General features: G+C 43.0%; 1 long non-coding RNA gene across 1 annotated transcript; it reads left to right on the top strand.

The window, feature by feature from the left end:
• The first annotated feature begins 15,700 nt into the window (after window positions 1-15,700).
• On the top strand, window positions 15,701-22,713 carry LOC121927071. The gene is made up of 3 exons (XR_006103133.1): window positions 15,701-16,193; window positions 20,441-20,578; window positions 21,293-22,713. It is a non-coding gene; the product is annotated as an uncharacterized LOC121927071 (long non-coding RNA).
• The last annotated feature ends 6 nt before the right edge of the window (window positions 22,714-22,719 follow it).

Genomic DNA, 22,719 nt, shown 5'->3' with positions numbered 1-22,719 from the left:
GCCCACAAAACTGTGGTGCCTTTATGGGACCAAACAAAACACACAAAATATAACATTCAAAATCCACAAAACTATGCTACCTTTATGGGACCTACCAAAATGCACAAAATATAGTATCCAAAATCCACAAAACTGTGGTGCCTTTATGACACCAGCCAAAATGCACAAAATATAACATTCAAATCCACAAAACCATGGTGCCTTTATGGGACCAACCAAAATGTCCAAAATATAATATCCAAATCCAGAAAACTGGTTTTTTTATGGGTCAAATCAAAATACATACACAAAATACAGCTGGTCCTTCTTATCTTATCCAAGGATTCAAGCATCCACAGCTTTAAAATGTTTTTTAAAAAAGTATAAATTCCAAATAGCAAACCTCTATTTTTCCATTTTATACAGTATAAGAGACTCCATTTTCATTTTCCACTATATTTAATGGGACTTGAGCATCCACGGATTTTGTTATCCACAGGGGGTCCTAGTACCAAACTCCAGCGGATAACAAGGGCCCACTCTATAATATCCCAAACTCATAAAACTGTAGTACTTTTATGGAACCAACCCCAATGCATAAAATATAACATCCAAAATCCACAAAACTGTGGTTACTTTATGGGACCTACCAAAAAGCACAAAATATGACATCCAAAACCCACAAAACTGTGGTACATTTATGGACCATTGTTGTGAAACAAAAAAGTTTAGGGGGAAAAACGATACTACAAGAAATGGCTCAGTTTATTAAGAACAAAATAAAAGAAGTGAGCTGAAAATATTATCAGTCTTGCAGGCAGACAGAAATCGTATAATCTTGACCACTGAAGAAGACTTTTTGTCGAAACGTGTCTGGTTTTATTTCCATTAATTTTATATCTGTAATGGGCTCACATTGTTATCCCTCCCACATGTTTCTTTGGAGGTGTTGAAACCCTACCTGTATTTGTACTTTGAATGTCTGACATCTCCATATACTTTGCTCATTGGTTGGGATATATAGTTTCTTAGCCTTGTATATACTGGCTATACAGTACTAGCATTTTTATAAGATACTTTATATTTTTATCTGATTCTATCTTCAGGCAAAGCACACAGATCTTATACAATTTCTGTCTTCCTGCAACACTGATAATATTTTCAACTCCTTTTATTTTGTTCTTAATAAACTGAGCCATTTCTTGTACTGTAGTATCGTTTTTTTCCCCTAGACTTTTTTGTTCTGCAACATTCCTTTTAGGTTAGGGCCACACTTTTGTGTCTTCATCACATTTATGGACCAACCAAAATGCACAAAATATAACACCCCAAATTCACAAAACTGTGGTACCTTTATGGGACCAAGCAAAATACACAAAATATAATATCCCAATCTAACAAAACTGTGGTACCTTTATGGGACCAAGCAAAATGCACAAAATGTAACATCCACAACCCACAAAACTGCAGTACCTTTATGGGACCAAGCAAAATGCACAAAAGACAACGTTCAAAATCCACAATGCTGTGCTACATTTATGGCACCAACCAAAATGCACAAAATGTAATATCCGGACCAAAACCCACAAGACTGGTATTTTTATGGAACCAACTAAAAAGGAACACAAAAGATAATATCCAAAATCAGCAAAACCGGGGTACCTTTATGGGACCAATCAAAATGCACAAAATACATGACCATATCCAAAATCTACAAAACATTAATGATCATTGTTTTGTGGATTTTGGATATTGTTGCTGTTGTTGTGAGCCTTCAAGTCGTTTCTGACTTATGCTTTCCTCTGAAAATGTGATTCAAGGCATCATACCATAAATTAAAAAGGACAAAGTTTAAAACCTACTATTAAGACAGCTAAAAATACTGAAAACATATTTACAACACACAGGTTGAATTTCCCTTATCTATAATTTTGAAATCCAAAACATTCCAAAACCCAAAATTGTCCACATGGGTGACACATTTGTTTTCTGGTGGTTCAAAATACACAGACAGACTTTGTTTCATGCCTAAAATTATTTTTTTAAATATTGTGTATAAAATTACCTCCAGGCGATGTTGCTAGAATCCAAATACATAACCATGTTAGTCTGGAAAATCAGTATGCAGCAAAGGGATCTTACAGCACTTTTGAGACTAACTAAAAGATAGAAGTTGGTAGCATGAGCTTTTGTAAATTCGTGCCTGAATCTGAGGAAGGAGGCTCAAGTCTACAAAAGCTCATGCTATCAACTTTTGGTTACGTAGTCTCAAAGGTGCTGCAGACTCCTTTGCATTCAGGCTATGTGTATAAATTGTATATGAAACATAAATGAATTACCAGATTGGTAGATTAAGGGAATGCTGTGGATATAACATACCTTGTTTTCAGGAAGCCTTTGACAAGGTTCCCCATGATGTTCTTGCAGACAAGCTGGTAAAATGTGGGCCAGACAATGTAACTGTTAGGTGGATTTGTAATTCGTTGAGTGGCCGAACCAATAGGCTGGGATGTTGTACCATTTCAAACAATTGTACCATTTCAAACAATTTTGACATAGTCAAAATATAGTTTTATCTTTTTAAAATATGTTTTATTTTTTAATAACTATCTGTTTTACTATTGTAATAATTTAATTCCTTTAATGTACTTTTTCTAAGTTTTTAATTGTACTGTTTTTTAATGTTGTGAAGTTGCTCTGAGAACCAGTTCTGGGGGGGAAAACATGATACTAATAAATATAATATAATAAATAAAGGGTGTTCAGTAATCCCTCTTCTACATCCTGGAAAGAAGTGACCAGTGGGGTCCCACAGGGTTCTGACCTGGGCCCAGTCTTTATCAACATCTTTATCAATTATCTGGACAAAATAATAGAGGGCATGCTTATTAAATTTGCAGATGACACCAAATTAGGGGGAGTAGCTAATAACCTAGAGGAGAGGATCAAAATTCGAGATGACCTTAATATATTAGAAAGCTAGGCCAAAATTAACAAAATTAACTTCAAAAGGGAGAAATGTAAGATACTGCACTTAGGTAGAAAAAAATGAAGTGCACAGATATAGGATGGGGGACACCTGGCTTAAGGAGACTACGTGTGAAAGGGATCTAGGAGTCCAAGCAGACCACAAGCTGAACATGAGTCAACAGTGTGATGCAGCAACGAAAAAGGCCAATACGATTATAGGCTGCATCAATAAAACTATAGTGTCTAGATCAAGGGAAGTAATAGTGCCACTCTATTCTGCTCTGGTCAGGACCCACCTGGAATATTGTGTCCAGTTCTGGGCACCACAATTCAAAAAGGAAGTTGACAAGTTATAACGTGTCCAGAGGATGGCCACCAAAATGGTGAAGGATCTGGAAACCATGCCTTATGAGGAAAGACTTAGGGCGCTGGGGATGTTTAGCCAGGTGAAGAGACAGTTAAGGGGTGATATGATAGCTCTGTGTAAGTATTTGAAGGGGGGTAAGGATGGAGCAAGTTTGTTTTCTGCTGCTCCAGAGACTAGAACACAGAACAATGGAGGACAGTTACAGGAAAAGAGATGCCACCTCAACATTAGGTGGAACTTCCTGACAGTGAGAGCTATTCGACAGTTGGACACACTCCTTTGAGGTATAATGGAGCCTCAGCCTTTGGAGGTCTTTAAACAGAAACAGGATGGCAATCTGTCAGGGATGCTTTGATTGTGGATTCCTGCATGTCAGGACTAGATGGACCTTGAGGTTTCTTCCAAATCTGTGATTCTATGATTCTATGTTTCTGTGAATTTCGTTTTTAGACCTGGGTCCTATCCCCAAGGTATCACATTATGTATATGCAAATATTCCAAAATCCAAAACACTTGTGCTCCCAAGCATTTCGGAGAAGAGGGACTCAATCTGTAGTTACAATCAAGATGTTAAATTACAGCACATCGCTTACAACACACCCTTGTTGTGTGCCTATAAGTTGTTTTGAATTTAGGGTAACCCTAAGGCAAACCTTGCATGGGGTTTTCTTGGCAAGATTAGTTCAAAGGGGATTTGCCTTTAACTTCCTCTGAGGCTGAGAGTGTGTGGATGTTCTACCACAATGCAGAATTAAAGCAGTTTGACACCACCTTAACCGCCATTACTTTATCCCAGGGGTAGGTAACCTGCGGCCCGCGGGCCGGATACGACCCGCGGGCCGGATACGGCCCGGCAAGGCCTTGGGACCGGCCCCAGCCCAGTCCTGCCGCCAATTGCCACCGGGGCCTTTGGCGTCTCGTGCGAGGGGCATGGTGGGGCAATTGTCTATAGAAGCCTTAGAAACATGCATTTATCTTAACATTTTTTAAAAAATCAGCAAATGTTTTCGCATGTCCTCCATTTTTTATTTAAAAAGTGCCCTCCATTTGAAAATTTTGTCCTACATTTGTCCCGGTTTATTTATTTATTTAATTTTCAATTTTTTTTTTTACTTATTTATTTATTTTGCTTCGGCCCCCCAGTTGTCTGAGGGGCAGCAACCCGGCCCCCGGCTCAAAAGGGCTGCCTACCCCTGCTTTATCCTATGGAGTTTGGGGTGTGTACTTTGTAATTTTGGCGCACCCATTGCTCTGTCGGGGAACCGCAACGGCCAAACTGCGCAGTTCCTGGACACAGCTGAAAAGAGGCGCCGAAATGATGCTTCTTTCTGCACCCCGGAAATGGCGCCACGAGGCACTAGTCGCGCACTCGCAGCGTCACTTCCGCTGTGCGACGTCCGGACGTTATGCGTCCGCAACATCAAAATGGCGGCCCCCGTGTGGGCGGGCGCTGCCATTTTGTACGGACTCGGTCTGTACTAGGGTTGAGGGGTGTCAGGAAGTGACGCCCCTTCTCAACCCTACTATGCCCCTTCCTAACCCTAGTACGGACTTTCGGCGCGTCTGTAACGTGCCTTTGTAAGGTATAAGAGTCTCTTACAGGTGTGGCTGAATACTTCACCAGACTACAAATTTAGTAGTACCACAAAGCTGGCAAAAATCAAACCAGTAGAAATCAAGTGTGTGGTTTATCTGCTTTAGAAAATGCATGTTAGGCAGATACTCAGTCTGTATAAGTTCCTCCCGTGCAAAGGCAGAGAAAGGGCAAGCTGCAACTAGTTGATTTGATCTTGGTTTTTCAATACAATACCTATTTTCATTTAGACACCAGGCCACACCAATATTTAAACAAAGAGTTATGGGTGTAAATGCCCAAATTGATTCTGAAACACTTGCAAACACCAGGTCATTTTTCGCCAAAAATAAACAGTCTTTTCAAATAGAAAAATACCTGATAATGGGCTTGACTCATTCCCATAGAACAGCTTTAAACAAAGCAAGATTTGAACAGATAGATTCCATGGTTAACCATGGACGATTCCATCAAGTGCCATACATTGAGAGAACATGTGTCTCTGAAATAGAAGACATTGAGCATATCCTATTTAACTGCTAATTATATGCCACAGGCCCAGTACCTACAGACAATACTTGGTAGAATTACATTCTGGGAATGTAACAAACGGTTAGCTCATTTTCTTCAAGGAACAATTACAGATGTAGTAATTAGAACTGCTAAATTTATAGGTAGGGCTATTCACCCGAGAACATATTTTATTGAAAACTTTGGGGTTGCATATAAAGGTGGTGAACTTATTTAAACATATGTAGAGAGATCTTGCAGCACCTTTGTGATTAACTGAAAGAAGCTGGCAGCATGAGCTTTCGTAGACTTCAGTCTCCCTCCTCAATACATCTGAGAGGTAGACTGAAATCTAGGAGAGCTCATGATCAAGGGAAGTAATAGTGCCATTATATTCTGCTTTGGTCAGGCCCCACCTGGCATATTGTGTCCAGTTCTGGGCACCCCAATTCAAAAAGGACATTGAGAAGCTAGAGTGTGTCCAAAGGAGGGCGACTAAAATGGTGAAGGGTGTGGAAATCATGTTCTATGAGGAAAGACTCAAGGAGCTGGGGATGTTTAGCCTGGAGAGGTGATATGATAGACCTGTTTAAATACTTGAAGGAATGTCATATTGAGGAGGGAGCTGACTTGTTTTCAGCTGCTCCAGAGACTAGGACCTGGAACAATGGATGCAGGCTGCAGGAAAAGAGATTCCACCCCAACATGAGGAAGAACTTCCTGACAGTAAGGGCTGTTCAACAGTGGAACAAACTCCCTCGGAGTGTAGTGGAGTCTCCTTCCCTGGAGTTCTTTAAGCAGAGGCTGGATGGCCATCTGCTGAGGATGCTTTGATTGAAATTTCCTGCATGGCAGGAGGTTGGACTGGATGGCTCATGCAGTCTCTTCCAACTCTACGATTCTATGATGCCATCTTCTTTCTTTCAGTTAGTCTCAAAGGTGCTACAAGATCTCTCTACATACTGATTCCACAGACTAACATGGTTATATCTTTGAATTCTTATTTCAACATATTTGGGGTTTTGTATTTTTCATTCTTTAGTTTTTATATTACTGTTAATTTAAATTAATATATATGTTATCTTATTCTGTCTAATTTATTTTATTCCACTATATTTTATGCATTGTATTTTCTCACATTTTACCATGTTTGTTGTTAACAGTTTGATATGGTCAATTGACTAATCAATAAACTTTGTTGTTAACAGTTTGATATGGTCAATTGACTAATCAATAAACTTTGTACTAACTAGTTGATTTGGATGTTTGGATATTGTTACTTATCAGATATAAATGGCCTAAAATCCTTTCTCAATCTGCTTTTCAGAAAACCAACATGTGACACAGAAGATGAGTGAAGAAATTAAAAAAATGCAAAGTTTCCTCGCATCTTAAAAACTTAAAAATTGTTTTGTTTTTGTGAACAAAAAAAAAAGTAATAAAATCCATGTAAGATTTCATGAGAAAGGATTTTAAACTAACTGTAGACAGTAAATGCACAATTAGCCATCTAGTTAAGAAACAGTTGCAGAGTAAAGAAGTAACTATTGTTTTCACTGCACATATAAGCAATGTTTTTTTTCCAGGAAACAAAACAAGTTGACACAAGTCTGCCCCCTCAGGCTTCATACTGGTTTCCACAAGGATTCTGTTAACCTCTTAAGATGCACTGAGATGACAAGGTCAGACTTCTGTACTCGGTTCCAGCACGATTTAGCATGAATTGGGGCAGTGCTACTTTCACAGAATCATAGGCGGGGTACAAACCGCCGCTCTGCGGCGCTCCCCTGCCGCCGCCATTTGCTCCGTGCGGGAGCCGCAGCAGCCAAACCGCGTGACTCCCGCGCGGAGCAAAAAAGAAGCTCCATTTCGGAGCTTCTTCTTGCGGCGCCTCTATGACGTCGCGAGGCGCCTGGCGTGGACTCGCGACGTCATAGGTGCCGCGACACGTCTGGACGCTATGCGTCCAGTACGTAAAGATGTCGGCGCCCATGTAGAAGGTGCGCCGCCATCTTGTACGTATAGGATACATACTAGGGTTAGGGGGGTGCGGAAGCACCGCCCCTTCCTAACCCTAGTACGTATCCTATACGTACTAAATGGCGGTTTGTATCCCACCATAGAATCATAAAGCTGGAAGAGACCTCAAGGGCCATCCATTCCAACCTCCTGTCATGCCCAGCCTGGAAGATGGCTTGGAGGACTCAGAGGATGAGCTAGAGCCTCTGGGATCTGAACCTATAATGGAGGAGCCAGAGCCCCAGGGGCTTGAACCTGTAATGGAGGAGCGAGAGGCTGGCCCTAGTTCTGCTGGAGCAGAGTCTATGGCCCCTCCAGAGGTTCAGCAGTCAAGTTTGCCTGGTGCCGAGGCTGTGGACATGGAGGAGGATCTGGGCAGTGTGCCTACCTTCAATGAGCGTCGAGCAGAAAGAGAGGGCCTTCGAAGATCTCGGAGGCTTTATCAGAAGCGTCTTCGTAATCAGGCACAGCTGAAGGCCAGCTCCTTGCCTTCTTAAGCACCTGGAGCATGTGTGGTTCTTTGCCAGTGGATATCTGACTCTTTTAGGGGAAAGACTCTGTCTCTGGCTCCTTGGCTTTTTGTCTTGAATACCCGGAAACCTTGACCTTGGACTGCTTCATCGACCTGCCTATCTGTTACCCTGAACCTTGGACCGTCTGACAATTCTCTTGGTAATCCCTTTTGGTAAAGCTACTGCAACTCTCTAGGACTGTGTAGCTTACACTGACTTTGCTGTGCTGGGAGGGGGTTGTTTGTTTGAGAACTAGCTGCCTTATCAGCCCTTTGGCTGCTTTCCCGGACACCTCCTGCCATGCAGGAAATCTCAATCAAAGCATCCCCGACAGATGGCCATCCAGCCTCTGTTTAAAGACCTCCAAAGAAGGAAACTCTACCACACTCCAAGGGAGTGTGTTCCACTGTCAAACAGCCCTTACTGTCAGGAAGTTCCTCCTAATGTTGAGGTGGAATCTCTTTTCCTGAACCTTGCATGCATTGATCCGGGTCCTGTTCTCTGGAGCAGCAGAAAACAAACTTGCTCCTTCCTCAATATGACATCCCTTCAAGTATTTAAACAGGGCTATCATATCCCCTCTTAACATTCTCTTCTCCAAGCTAAACATCCCCAGCTCCCTAAGTCGTTCCTCATAGGACATGATTTCCAGACCCTTCACCTTTTTTGTCACTCTCCTTTGGAATGCTCCAGTTTCTCCACATCCTTTTTGAATTGTGGTGCCCAGAACTGAACACAATATTCCAGGTGTGGCCTGACCAAAGCAGAATACAGTGGCGCTATTTCTTCTCTTGATCTAGACACTATACTTTTATTGATGCAGCCTAAAATCGCATTGGCCTTTTTAGTTGCCGCATCACACTGTTGACTCATGTTCAACTTGGACTCTCAGATCCCTTTCACATGCATTCTCATTTAGCCAGGTGTCCCACATCCTATATCTCTGCATTTTATTTTTCTGCCCTAAGTGCAGTACCTTACATTTCTCCATTTTGAATTTAATTTTGTTAGCTTTGGCCCAGCTTTCTAGGCTATTCAGATCATTTTGAATTTTGATCCTGTCCTCTGGAGTATTAGCTATTCCTCCTAATTTGGTGTCATCTGCAAATTTGATAAGTATGCCCCCAGTTCTGTCATCCAAGTCATTGGCGTTTTACAGACCGCCCAAAAGGGTGGTCTGCCTCCGCCCATCTTTGCTGCTTGAGGGAACCGCAGTGGACAAACTGCGTGGTTTCCCAGCGCAGCAAAAAGAAGCTGCAAAAAGGAGCTTCTTTTTACGGCACCGTTGTGATGTCGCAAGGCGCCAATGGTGCCCTTACAATGTCACAAGGGCGCTGAGACCTGCGGACGCTAGGCATCCGTCACGTCAAAATGGTGGCGCCCATCTGTATAGGGCGCTGCCATTTTGACGCCCTCGTTACGTGTGAGGGGCAAGGCGCGTCAGGAAGCACCACCCCTCGCACATAATGACGGTGCCCCATAGGACCCATCGGGAACGCACCCTAGATAAAGATGTTGAATAACACTAGCCCCAGGACAGAGCCCTGTGAGACCCCACTGGTCAATTCTCTCCAGGATGAAAAGGAGCTATTGTTGAGCACCCTTTGGGTTCGGCCGGTCAACCAGTTACAAATCCATGTAACAGTTACCTTGTCTAGTCAAAGGCTTTCATGGCTGGCATCCATATTTTTTTTCTGGGTTTTTGGGGCTAAGTGGCCATGTTCTAGCAGAGTTTCTTCCTGACGTTTCACCAGCATCTGTGGCTGGCATCTTCAGAGAATGCTTTTCCTGGAAAAATTGGGTGTGTATATACTGTGTGAGCCTGGGAATGCAGGAGTGATTTACATGTGTATTGTTCTGTGCTGATGGCCGGCCTCAGGCTGGGAGGCTAATGCAAAAGAGGATTAGTGTCTGCTAATTGGTGATCATTATCTGCTGGGAAAGCTCCTGACTCTGAATGGTTTCACATTTGCATTTGCTGAGTCCTTATTTTGCTATTTCTCAGGACTGGTAGCCAAATTTTGTTCACTTTAAGGGTTTCTTCTTTCTGGTTGAAATTGTTCAGGTGTTTGTGGATTTCAATGGCTTCCCTGTGCATCCTGACATGGTAGTGGTTGGCATGGTCCAGAACTTCGGTGTTTTCAAACAGTATTTTATGCCCAGGATGGTTTGTGGCATGTACTGCTACTGCTGATTTTTCTGGCTGACCCTGTCTGCAGTGTCTCTCGTGTTCCTTGATTGCTGTTTGCAAACTGCATTTGGTGGTCCCTATGTAGACTTTTCTGCAGCTGCATGGTATGAGGTAAACTCCTGCGGCTGTAAGAAGGTCTCTCTGGTCCTTGACTGACCGAAGCATTTGCTGGATTTTCTTCATCGGTTTGTAAACAATTTGCAGGTTGTGCTTCCTCACCACTTTGTGTATTCTGTCCGTGACTCCTTTGATGTATGGTAAAAAATACCTTCCCTTTGGGTGGCTGCTTGTCTTCACTTCTCTGGGTTTTCCTGGGCCTGGCAACCCTTCTGATGTCTGAGCTGGAATAACCATTGGCCTGTGGAGCCCAGTCCAGATGCTTCAGTTCATCTTCCAAGAAGTGGGGTTCACAGATGCGTTTTGCTCGGTCTACCAGTGTTTTGATTGTGCTTCTTTTTTGTCCAGGGTGATGGTTGGAGTTCTTGTGCAGGTATCAGTCTGTATGTGTGGGTTTTCGGTATACTGTGTGACCCGAGCGTAGGTTCCGTTTGCGGATGACAAGGACTCCAAAAATGGCAGTGTTCCTTCCTTTTCTTTTTTTATAGTGAATTGGATGTTGGGGTGGATGTTGTTCAGATGGTTCAGAAATACAGCCAGGTCTTCTTCTCCATGGCTCCAGATGTCTAGCCCACATTTTTCAAGCTTGTTTGCAAGAATGTCATGGGGAACCCTGTCAAAAGCCTTACTGAAATCAAGATATACTATATCCACAGCATTCCCTTCACCTAACAAGCTGGTGATTTTATCAAAAAAAGATATTAGATTTGTCTGGCATGACTTTCTCTGAAACCCATGTTGACTTTTTGTGATTATGGCATTGCTTTTTAGATGTTCACAGACTCTCTGTTTAATGATCTGCTCCAGAAGCTTTCCTGGTATTGATGTCAGACTAACTGGACTATAATTGTTGGGATCATCTTTTTTTCCCGTTTTGAGGATGGGGACGTTTGCCCTCCTCCAGTCTGCTGGGACTTCTCCTGTTCTCCAGGAGTTGTCAAAGATTATTGCCAATGGCTCCGATATTACATTTGCTAGTTCTTTTAATACCCTTGGATGTAGTTCATCTGGTCCTGAAGACTTAGGCGGGTTACAAACGGCCCTCAAGGGGCCGTTTTCCCGCCACCGCCATTCGCTGCGTAGGGAAGCCCCAGCGGCCAGACCGTGAGGCTTCCCTGCGCAGCAAAAAAGGAGCGCCGAAATGGCGCTCCTTTTTGAAACGCGGAAGTGGCGCCGCAAGGGGCGGAGAGCGCCCTCGCGGCGTCACGTCCGCTGCGACACATCTGGACGCACAGCGTCCAAGACGTCAAAATGGTGGCACCCATGTGGATGGGCGCCACCATTTACGACGCGCTCCACGCGTACTGGGAGAAACAGCCATGAGGAAGTTAAGAACCTTCTTAACCCTAATACGGCCCTTCCTAGCCCTAGTACGCGCAGAGCGCGTACTTTATGGTGGTTTGTAACCTGCCTTAAATTCGTTTAGATTAACCAGATATTCCTGTACTATCTCTTTACTTATTCTGTGCTGAAATTCCCCTATTCTGTCCTCTGCTCCATTATCCTCAGGTTGAGTACCTTTTCCTTTTCTGAGAACACTGAAGCAAAGAAGGTGTTGAGTCATTCTCCCTTTTCTCTGTCCCCTGTCAGCATTTTGCAAAATATCTTTGCATTCTATAGGTAAAGATGTAGGATTATACAGACTACATTCACTTCAATTGCCAATATCAGAGGCAGTGTACAGTCAAAGAATTGCACCCTGTTATTTGGACTATGACTCTGGAGAACAGGGTTCAAATCTCTGCTTGGCCATGAAACTCACTGATTGACCCTAAGCAAGTCTTATTCTCTTACTTAGAGGATGGCAATGGCAGACTCCCTCTGAAAAAACTTGCCAAGGAAACACCATTATAGGCCTGTTACAGACTGCCAAAATAAAGCTGCTTCGGGTCTCTTTGGAGGTATGCTATTTAAATGATGCATGCATCCTAAGAATCCGGAAGCTGCACCAAAGCTGCACTCCAGTGCTTAGGAATGGAGTGTGGCTTTGGCGCAACCTCCGGACTCTTAGGACCCATGCATCATTTAAACAGCATACCTCCAAAGAGACCTGAAGCAGCTTTATTTTGGCAGTCTGTAACAGGTCATAGGTTCGCCTTTGTTGTTGCTGTTAAACATAGAGCTGGAAGAGTTCACAAGGGCCATCCAGCCCAATCTTGTAGGAACCCACAATCAAAGCACTTCCAACAATGGCCATCCTGCCTCTGTTTAAAAACAACCAAAGAAGGGAACTCCACCATTCTCTGAGGGAGTGTGTTCCGCTAGCAAACAGCTCTTACTGTCAGGAAGTTCTTCTTAATGTCAGACTGGAATCTCCTTTCCTGTAGCTTGCATCCATTGTTCTGTGTCCTATTATCTGGAGTAGCAGAAAATAACCTTGCTCCATCCTCAATGTGACACCCCTTAAATTATACTTAGACAGGGCTATCATATCACCTCTTAACTGTCTCTTCCCCAGGCTAAACATAGCCAGCTCCCTAAGCCTAGGGTTGCCATTTGACAGGTTCTGGCGGGACAATCATGCTTTTTTGACCTTGGGGAAGGTCCCCTCCCGCCTTCATATTATGTCCCGGGGAGGGCTGTGGACTCCTGGTCCTTGCCTCTCCGTCTCGGCCTCCCCTTTGCAAAGCAGCCTCCGTTTGTGTTGGAATGCTGCCATGCTCCCAGCTCCTCCATTCCCATTGGCCAGGCAGAGGAGGAGAAGCTTTTCCATGTAGCCAAGTGGAGACTATAGAGAGAGCTGTGGAGGAGGCACATATAAGGCCTGGTAGGACTCTTGGGGGTGAGGCAGAGGAAGGGTTTCCTCAGGGTTTCCGCAAAGTTTCTTCAGGGGAGGGTTAACATTGCTATCTTCTGAAGTTGAGAGAGAGTCACTTTCCTCAGGGTTTTGCAGTTTCTTCAGGGGAGGGTTGCTATTGCTATCCTCTGAAGCTGAGAGAGAGTGACTTTTCCCAGGGTTTTGCAAAGTTTCTTCAGGGGAGGGTTGCTATTGCTATCCTCTGAAGCTGAGAAAGAATGACTTTCCCCAGAGTTTTGCAAAGTTTCTTCAGGGGAGGGTTGCTATTGCTATCCTCTGAAGCTGAGAGAGAGTGACTTTCCCCAGGGTTTTGCAAAGTTTCTTCAGGGGAGGGTTGCTATTGCTATCCTCTGAAGCTGAGAGAGAGTGACTTTCCCCAGGGTTTTGCAAAGTTTCTTCAGGGGCGGGTTGCTCTTGTCTAGCCTCTGAAGCTGAGAGAGAGTGACTCTTCCCAGGGTTTTCCAAAGTTTCTTCAGGGGAGGGTTATTGCTATCTCTGAAAGTGAGAGAGAGTCTTTTCCCAGGTTTTGCAAAGTTTCTTCAGGGGAGGGTTGCCTTTTGCATCCTTGAAGCTGAAGAGAGTGGACTTTCCCAGGGTTTTTGCAAAGTTTTCTCAGGGGAGGGTGCTATTGCTATCCTCTGAGCTGAGAAAGGACTTTCCCAGGTTTTGCCAAAGTTTCTTCAGGGGGGTTTATATTGTATCCTCTGAAGCTGAGAGAGAGTACTTTCCCCAGGGTTTGCAAAGTTCTTCAGGGGAGGGTGCTATTGCTATCCTCTGAAGCTGAGAGGAGTGAACTTTTCCCAGGGTTTTGCAAAGTTTCTTCAGGGGAGGGTTGCTTTGCTATCCCTTAAGCTGAAAGAAGACTTTCCCCAGGGTTTTTGCCAAAGTTTCTTCAGGGGAGGGTTGCTATTGCTATCCTCTGAAGCTGTAGAGGAGGGACTTTCCCAGGGTTTTGCAAAGTTTCTTCAGGGGAGGGTTGCTATTGCTATCCTCTGAAGCTGAGAAGAAGTGACTTCCCCAGGGTTTTGCAAAGTCTTCCAGGGGAGGGTGCTATTGCTATCCTCTGAAGCTGAGGAGAGGTGACTTTTCCCAGGGGTTTTGCAAAGTTTCTTCAGGGAGGGTTGCTATTGCTAATCCTCTGAAGCCTGAGAGAGAGTGACTTCTTCCCAGGGTTTTGCAAAGTAGTTCTTCAGGGGAGGGTTGCTATTGCTATCCTCTGAAGCTGAGAAGAGATGACTTTCCCCCAGGGGTTTGCAAAGTTTCTTCCAGGGGGGGTTGCTATTGCTATCTCTGAGTGAGAGAGAGTGACTTTCCCGGGTTTTGCAAAGTTTCTTAGGGGGGGTTGCTATGCTATCCTCTGAGCTGAGAGAGGTGACTCTTCCCAGGGTTTTGCAAAGTTTCTTCAGGGGGGTGCATTGCTTCCTCTGAGCTGAGAGAGAGTACTTTCCCAGGTTTTGAAAGTTTCTTCAGGGGAGGTTGCTATTGCTATCCTCTGAAGCTGAGAGAGAGTGACTTTCCCAGGGTTTTGCAAAGTTTCTTCAGGGGAGGGTTGCATTGCTATCCTCTGAAGCTGAAAGAATGACTTCCCCAGGGTTTGCAAAGTTTCTTCAGGGGAGGGTTGCATTGCTATCCTCTGAAGCTGAGAAGAGTGACTTTCCCAGGTTTTGCAAAGTTTCTTCAGGGGGGTGCTATTGCTATCTCTGAAGCTGAGAAAGTGACTTTTCCCAGGGTTTTGCAAAGTTCTTCAGGGGAGGGTTGCTATTGACTCGAAGCTGAGAGAGTGACTTTCCCAGGTTGCAAGTTTCTTCAGGGAGGGTTGCTATTGCTATCCTCTGAAGCTGAGAGAGAGTGACTCCCCAGGTTTGCAAGTTTCTTCAGGGGAGGGTGCTATTGCTATCCTCTGAAGCTGAAGAAGTGACTTCCAGGGTTTTGCAGTTTCTTCAGGGGAGGGTGCTATTGCTATCCTCTGAAGCTGAGAGAGAGTGACTTTCCCAGGGTTTTGCAGTTTCTTCAGGGGAGGGTTGCTATTGCTATCCTCTGAAGCTGAGAGAGGGACTTTCCCAGGGTTTGCAAGTTTTTCAGGGAGGGTTGCATGCTTCTCCTCTGAGCTGAGAGAGAGTGACTTTCCCAGGGTTTTGCAAAGTTTTCTTCAGGGGAGGGTTGCTATGCTATCCTCTGAAGCTGAGAGAGAGGACTCTTCCAGGGTTTGCAAAGTTTCTTCAGGGGAGGTTGCTATGCTATCTCTGAAGCTGAGAGAAGTGACTTTCCCAGGGTTTTGCAGTTTCTTCAGGGGAGGTTGCTTATTGCTATCCTCTGAAGCTGAGAGCGGTGAACTTTTCCCAGGGTTTTGCAAACGTTTCTTAGGGGGAGGGTTGCTATTGCTATCCTCTGAAGCTGAGAGAGAGTTGACTTTTCCCAGGGTTTTGCAAAGTTTCTTCAGGGAGTATTGCTATCCTCTGAAGCTGAGAGGAGAGTGACTTTCCCCAGGGTTTTGCAAAGTTTCTTCAGGGGAGGGTTTGCTATGCTATCCTCGAAGCTGAGAGAGAATGACTTTCCCCAGGTTTTGCAAAGTTTCCAGGTACAAACATCTTCCACAGTTCCCTAATATTTAAACTTTGGTCCTCCACATGTTTTGGACATCAGCTCCCAGAATCCTTGATTGTTGGCCAAGCTAGCTGGGGCTTCTGGGAATTGAAGTCCCAAACACCAGGAGCACCAAAGTTTGGGAACCACTACACTAGGAGGATTTCATTGCATTTCTACAACGTACCTATGGATTTGTAAACATAGACTGTAATGTAGGACTTCAGCCACCATCCATCCCCATTAGCGCCTATGGCATTTCGGCTTACGAAGGCTTTTCGGGTTACGAAAGAGGCCGCGGAACGAATTAATTTCGTAACCCGAGGAAGCACTGTATTTAGGCCCAGTACAAAACTCAAGCATTACTTCCAATTCATTTTATAGGCAAAATTCTCTTCCAGTGGTCATTATTTTCAGCTGTTTCAAGAAGAACACTTAAAGGGAAACACAGACTCTTTGTTGCCATAGAAATCTTACGTCCACGGCCAAATTGGATGTTCCTCTTTTTGGGGATATTTTTCTTTTGGAAGAATTGATTCTGTGGTGGAGATGTTGGCACCATCACTGGATTGACTGTAAGCACAAAATTTGGGAATCAGGGTTGGCTTATTTTTAGGGGGGGGGGGGCTTTTTTGGGGGGGAGGCTCAAACCAAGAATAGCAGCATGCTTCTGAGCATAAACAAAGATCTCAGAATGGCATACAATAAAATCAATTTAAGATAATAAACAACTGTAACAATGGCTGGAATCCATTTTGGCACTTATGAATCTGTATCCACCGTCGTGACACAGCTGTGTCTCCCATCCCATTCCTCCCAGTCCCCATTTATTGGGTAGCAGCTGCTGCAAGCAACAGGATCCATTCCTCATTACTTGAGAAGCAGTTGTCATGAGCGACCCCAGTTGTGACAGGCGCAAGCAGGGTCCCTGTCCCAATTTCCCTCCTTCCAGATATTATTCATACAAGGGAATTGGATGAAAATATCATCTGCTTTCTCACTGGCAGGGGAATACTGTAGACCTCTGTTGCTCGCAACAGCAGTTAAGTGAGGATTGGAGGACTTTCACAGTCCCAACATATCCCCTGACCATAGGAATTGTGAATATGGTGGTATCCAGACCGGCGCTTTGTGCCGGCCTGGGTACATGCTAGAGTTGCCTCGGGGTGTCCTTTACAGATGCCCCTCAACCCTATCAAGTAACCGCGGCGTGGTAATGGGGGTGGTGCCCTGTCTACATGAGCATTAGGATGTCACGACCGAGCCGCCTCCAAACAGAGCAGCCCAGGCGTAATGCATGTGCTTATATCGCTGGCGCAGCCTTTACATGGCTGCGCCAGCGATACGAAAGGGAAAGGGGCCAAGAGGCCCCTTTCTCTCTTTCCCTGCCGCTGTTCAGGTGTCCTTGGGGCATGAAGCCCCAAGGACACCCCTTTTCCAGTTTTGCCGCTTCCCCAAGGCCTGGAAAAGCGGCAGATCGGGGCCTCCAGGATGCAGCTATGGCTGCTGAGGCTCTGATCCGTTGGGGAAAGGGGTGGGTGCAGGCGATCCCAAAGGGGCGGTCTGTATCTCGCCAAAGTAACAGCCATGAATGCATAACTCTAGGTCAGTACTTCCCAACCTTTGGTCTTCCATTTGTTTTGTACATCAGAGAAGCCCCAGCGAACTGGGCCAACAGTCAGGAGTTATGGAACCTGAAGACCAAATCATCTGGACTACCAATGGTTCGGAACCATTGCTCTAGGTTAGGCATTCATAACTGTCCAAGTGGATTCCAGCCAATATTTTGAACTCTGTGTGTGTGTGTGTGTGTGTGTATTGGGATGTAGAGTACATAGTAAAATGTACAATGTGGGATTTAATAGCAACAGGACGGCCATTCTCCAACCAGGGTCATCAGACTGAGAGGAATTTGAACACTCCCTTGACAGGTGACCTTGGCAGTTGGTTTTGGCGGTTGGCTGTGGATTCCGTTAGTCAGTTGACTTTGTGGCTTTCTCTGTTTGGTGGACTGTGTAGATGTTTGTAGATAGCTCTATACATATTGGAACTTCTTCTAAGAATAAAAGCCTCATCTGTCCATTGTCCCCACTGCTTTTTATTTCCGTTTTGGAAGTTTTGTTAAATTCAGTAAGGGGAAATACAGAAATTAGAGGTATAAGAAGTAAAAACAAAGAGATAAAATTAATGCCTATGTGGATGACTTAGTTTTAATATTAGATAATCCCTCAAAAAGTATGGAAATTCTGAAACAGGAATTAGAAACTTTTGGAAAATTAGCAGGATTTAAAGTGAATGAAAATAAAACTTGGTTAATAACAAAGAATATCAAGGGAAAAGAGAGAAATTTAGTAGAAGAAAATTTGGGGTTTAAAATTAAGGAAAAAGTTAAATACTTGGGTATCTTGGTAACAATACTTTGGATCATTTTGCTTTAAATTATGGGTCAATGTGGAAAACAATTGAAAATGATATGAAAAAATGGAAAGACTTAAAGCTTTCCCTATCAGGTAGGAGTGCGACAATCAAAATGTGTATTTTACCAAAGGTGTTCTTTGTTTTTTTAAATCTACCAATAATACAGACCCTGAAAATAATTAAGTAATGGGAAAAAGAGTTAAATGGCAAAAGACCAAGAATCAAGTGGACAACTATGAAAGATACAATTAAAAGGGAGGGGGGCATGGCGGTACCAGATATTCTACTATACTATAGGTCTGCATGTATTGTTTGGATGAAAGACTGGTGTAAAATAAGCAATTCAAATTCTTTATGGTTAGAATGATATAATACTCAGCTAGGTTGGCATGCATATGTCTGGTATGATGGGCACAAAGGAGACAAAGTCTTTAATGAACATCTATTGAGGAAAACTTTAATTAATAACTGGCTAACTGTGAAAAAATGTTTTACATTGGACTTCCCCACAAGAGGCTTTTTTAGGCCAATGAGGAAAAAGTCAGAAATGGATAATGTATAGAGACATATTAACTCATGATAATGGAGGAAATGCTATATTAAGATTAAAGGAAGAAATCATAACTAAAATAGGCCATATGAATTGGTTGAATCATATTCAACTTAAAGAAAGATTTACAAAGAATAAGAGTTTATTTGGATTTGTGAAAGAGGATAACAAATTAGACATTATATTAATGTAAGAAAATGAAAAAAAGATATTAAGTAAAATATAAACACCTTACTGAAAAGATCCCTAGAATAAGTGGGAATTAAAGATTCTATGATAAAATGGGCACAAGTTGGGTTACAATTTAGACTTGGAAAAATGGGGAAAAGCTAGACTAAAAACAAAAAAATTTACTGTAGCACAAACAATAAAAGGAAATTATTTTAAAGTTGTAACTAGATGGTATCAAACACCATGATCACTAGAAAAATATATAAATTAAAAGATAACAGGTGCTGGAGATGCCAAAAAGAAATAGGTACATATTTGCATATGTGGTGGCAATGCACATATGTAAAGTCTTTTGGGGTAAATATTCATTTGGAAATAAAGTTAATATTAAAATTTGATTTTGAGTTTGGACCAGAAATATATCTGTTAAACATGGCCTCACTACTATACCCAGAGGAAGAAAGGAAATACTGTATTGGAAAATATTATTAATATCGGCTGCCAGAAGGTTAATAGCAAAGAACTGGAAATTACCTATAACCCCACAAATAGAGATGTGGCAAAACAAAATATGGGAATTGAAAGACCTAGATAGATTAACAGTATTAATAAACAAGAAAGATATGGTTAAATGGGGAAAGAATTGGGAAGCTGTAAGACTTTACTTAATGGCTGCTCAGTAAGGAGAGGTATAAGAAACAAAAACTTTTTTTTTCATACCTAGAAATAGGGGAATAAGATTTTGTATTAAAAGATAAAATTATACAGTTTCTTGTGGAAAGTTATCAGGTATAAGCCTAATATATAACATATTTATAGCTTGTTGTTATATGTTTGTGTTTATCTTGTTGTAAAAATGCAAGCTTTGTAAAAGAATAAATTTAAAAAAAAGAAATTAAAAAGAAAGAAAACAAAAGTAAAAAAAGAAAGAAAGAAAGATTACAACAGTCTATTGTGTATTTTGGTTGGCCCTATTAAGGTATTGTTGTTTTATGGATTTGGGATATTACTGGGATGTTATTGCTCTGTTGCTGGAATGAAGGAAGATGGACTGGGAAACAGTGGAAGGCAACAGACCTGTATAATGACATGGAAATTTAGCATGGTTTGAACATGCTAAATTAATTATGTGGAATGATCCCAAACTGAAGATTTTGGGACCATTTCATGAGGAAGCGCACAGTGGCAATATTTACAAATGTGAACATTTTTGGTATCTTTATATAGGTTATTACTCTTGAGAGTTTCAGTGATTTCTGCTATTCTAGAAGGATTATTTAAAATTTCAGACACTGAACACGGCAAGCTTATAGATGCCAGTTGGAAAGTATTAAATTTGATGATCATGAAATTGGAATGGAATGGAATAGAAGGCAGGGTTGGATCACCCTATACAAACAGCCCATAGAAAACTGCTTTCACTTCAAAAAGAAAAAGAATAAAAGCCTAATCTGAGAGACCTTTGTCTACAGTGTTCTCTTCAGTTATTCTGGATGGGGAGAGGTGTTTCTACAGCTCACAAGTTGCTGCCTACAGATTCGAAGGAGGTGATCCTGGCGCCAAACGTAGCCGTGGTACCTCATCACGAACTGCGCCACAAAACCATAACAATATATTATATATTTAATCATTTATTCCTTAAAACCATACTGTTCAAAATCAATTTCTCTTTTCTTCATCCAGGGTTGCCAAGAGTGGCTCAATCCCTTTGTCCCCGAGCCGAGGGACTGGAGTGCCGTGAGGACTGAGGACTATGGATACACTTGCATGTAGATTCTCAACCGGACCCACCTTTGGCTGCAGCAAGTGTCCGATAACAAGGTGGGAACTGGTTCTGCCACCAGCAACTGAGAAGGGATTTCCAGTACGCATGAAGCTGCATCCATGATAGATGATGCCACTTTTACTGTCCTGATTCCATCTTCTGGCATCCTGGGATTTGTAGTTTGGTGAGGTACTTAAACTTCTCTGCTAGAGAGCTCTAGTCCACTCCCTTGAGCTAATGGTTCCCCAGACACCTTGATTTTATAGCCCACCTTGGGAATTCAGGGGACTTTGCTAGAGTTTTCTGGGAGAGAAATCTAATCACCTCACCAAGCTACAAATCCCAGGATTCCACAGAACACCGAAAAGGCAGTTGAAGTGGGTTTGAGCCACTTTTTGTGAAGTGTGGATGCACCTTGGTCTGGCTTCTGTGGCGTACAGCAGATCTGAAACTGCAGAGTTAATATCTGGGGAAAATTTAAGTCTTGTTTGTCCCTTATGATCTCAAACTCACATCTGTGTTAGGAAATCCTGGGATTTGTAGTTTGCTGTGACAGAGAAACCTAAATATCTCAACAAACTACAGATCCCAGTATCCCACAGCATTGAGCCATGGCAGCTAAAGCGGTGCCAAACTGCATTATTTTCTGCAGTGCAGATGCAGCTTAGATCTGATCCAGCCTTACAAACTCATTTTATCTGTCTGAAATTGCACACTCTTCCCCCCACCCTTTAATGGAGCACCCAAACTCTTTCTGTTTTACTTTGCAGAATGGGAAGGTCATGGACAGGATTTGGTTCATCAAAGACCGGCACACAGTCCCGAAGCATGGCACTAGCCTTTGAGTATTGAAAGATCCCTGATGACCTCTCTCCTTTTTTGGGTCCGGGTTGGCTGCTGTGGGTTTTGCCTTCTGAAATCCATCAGTTTCTGATGGAGAAGGAAGCATAGGCAATTGGAAAAGCAGCCTTCTCCCAGGACGCACAAAATTACAAGCCATAATTCTCTGCAGAGAACAGACAACAATTGTCATGTCATCATAGACTGACAGAAAAGCTTGTAGGATTTATATTCCTACATCTAGTCTCATCAAATGGAATGGAAACCACTGACCATTTCTTCCCCAGAAAGAAGGAAGAAATACATCTTACCATAGTGTCATGTGGATCACAGTTATGTCATATGGATCCCAAGGCATAAGGATATCCTCTGCCATGAAATTCAAAAAGATGGCATGAAACTCAGGGATCCATTTGTCTAGCCTCTCTGTCTGGTCCATGTAATGTACAATTACTGCAAGGAATCTGATTGCCTTCACCTGATAAGAGGACATTCTAGGCTCAATAAGGGGAAACCTTTTGTGGCTCATGAGGACAGACCTTGTGAGGGAATGGTCTTGTTACCTTCATCTCAAACTCTTTCCTCACCTCAACAGGAAAAGAGCAAGGTCCCCCACGAATCGTACAAATGAGTTTAGCACTCCCCACAGTAGGTCAATACATTCCCTGCCAAAAGAAATGGACAAAGAGAGATTACATCTTTATTGGGCTACTACACCCAGAAAGGAGAAGCTCAGGACCCCAGGGATTTGTGTGAGAGGAGAAGGAGGAGAAACAATCCATCTACCCTTTGTCTACTTCCACTAAATGTTGTATAAAGATATCCAAATAGTTCTCGGTGACAGTAGTGTCTGGTATATTCCATGCCCTATTAAATGAGGATCCATACAGTTTGCACAGTCTGTGTAGATGTGATTTCATCTGTCAGGGAACAAAAAAAAAAAGGGGGGGGGAGAATTAGGTAACTATTAGGTCTATGGAAGAGGTGTCTTGGGGTCTTTAAGCACCCTGAGGAGGAAGATGCCTTCTTGGTGGAGGCAGGCAAGCTAGTGAGCTTTGGTATTTTTTCAGGGAAAGTGCCTTACCTCCAATGATGGTAAGGGATCAGAACACATTCATCTTGGGTACTGTGTGGAGAAACACAAAGAGGCGAGATTTCGAGTAACAACCATCAGATTTTTATTTATTTATTTATTTATTATCTGCCAATACCCCACAAGGGCGTTCACCCCCTTTGACATCTCCTTGGAGTCTGACTGTGTGAGACGATCACTTTGTCTTGTACAGAAAATTAAGACTTAACTTGTTCTCCCCAATACGTTTTTTTTCCTCCCATCTCTATTTCTGCCATTCATTTA

Source organism: Sceloporus undulatus, chromosome 3 (assembly GCF_019175285.1).
Source record: "Sceloporus undulatus isolate JIND9_A2432 ecotype Alabama chromosome 3, SceUnd_v1.1, whole genome shotgun sequence".
Taxonomy (NCBI): Eukaryota; Metazoa; Chordata; class Lepidosauria; order Squamata; family Phrynosomatidae; genus Sceloporus; species Sceloporus undulatus.
Note: the sequence above shows the minus strand (reverse complement) of the source record. Positions and strands in the feature narration are given on the sequence as shown.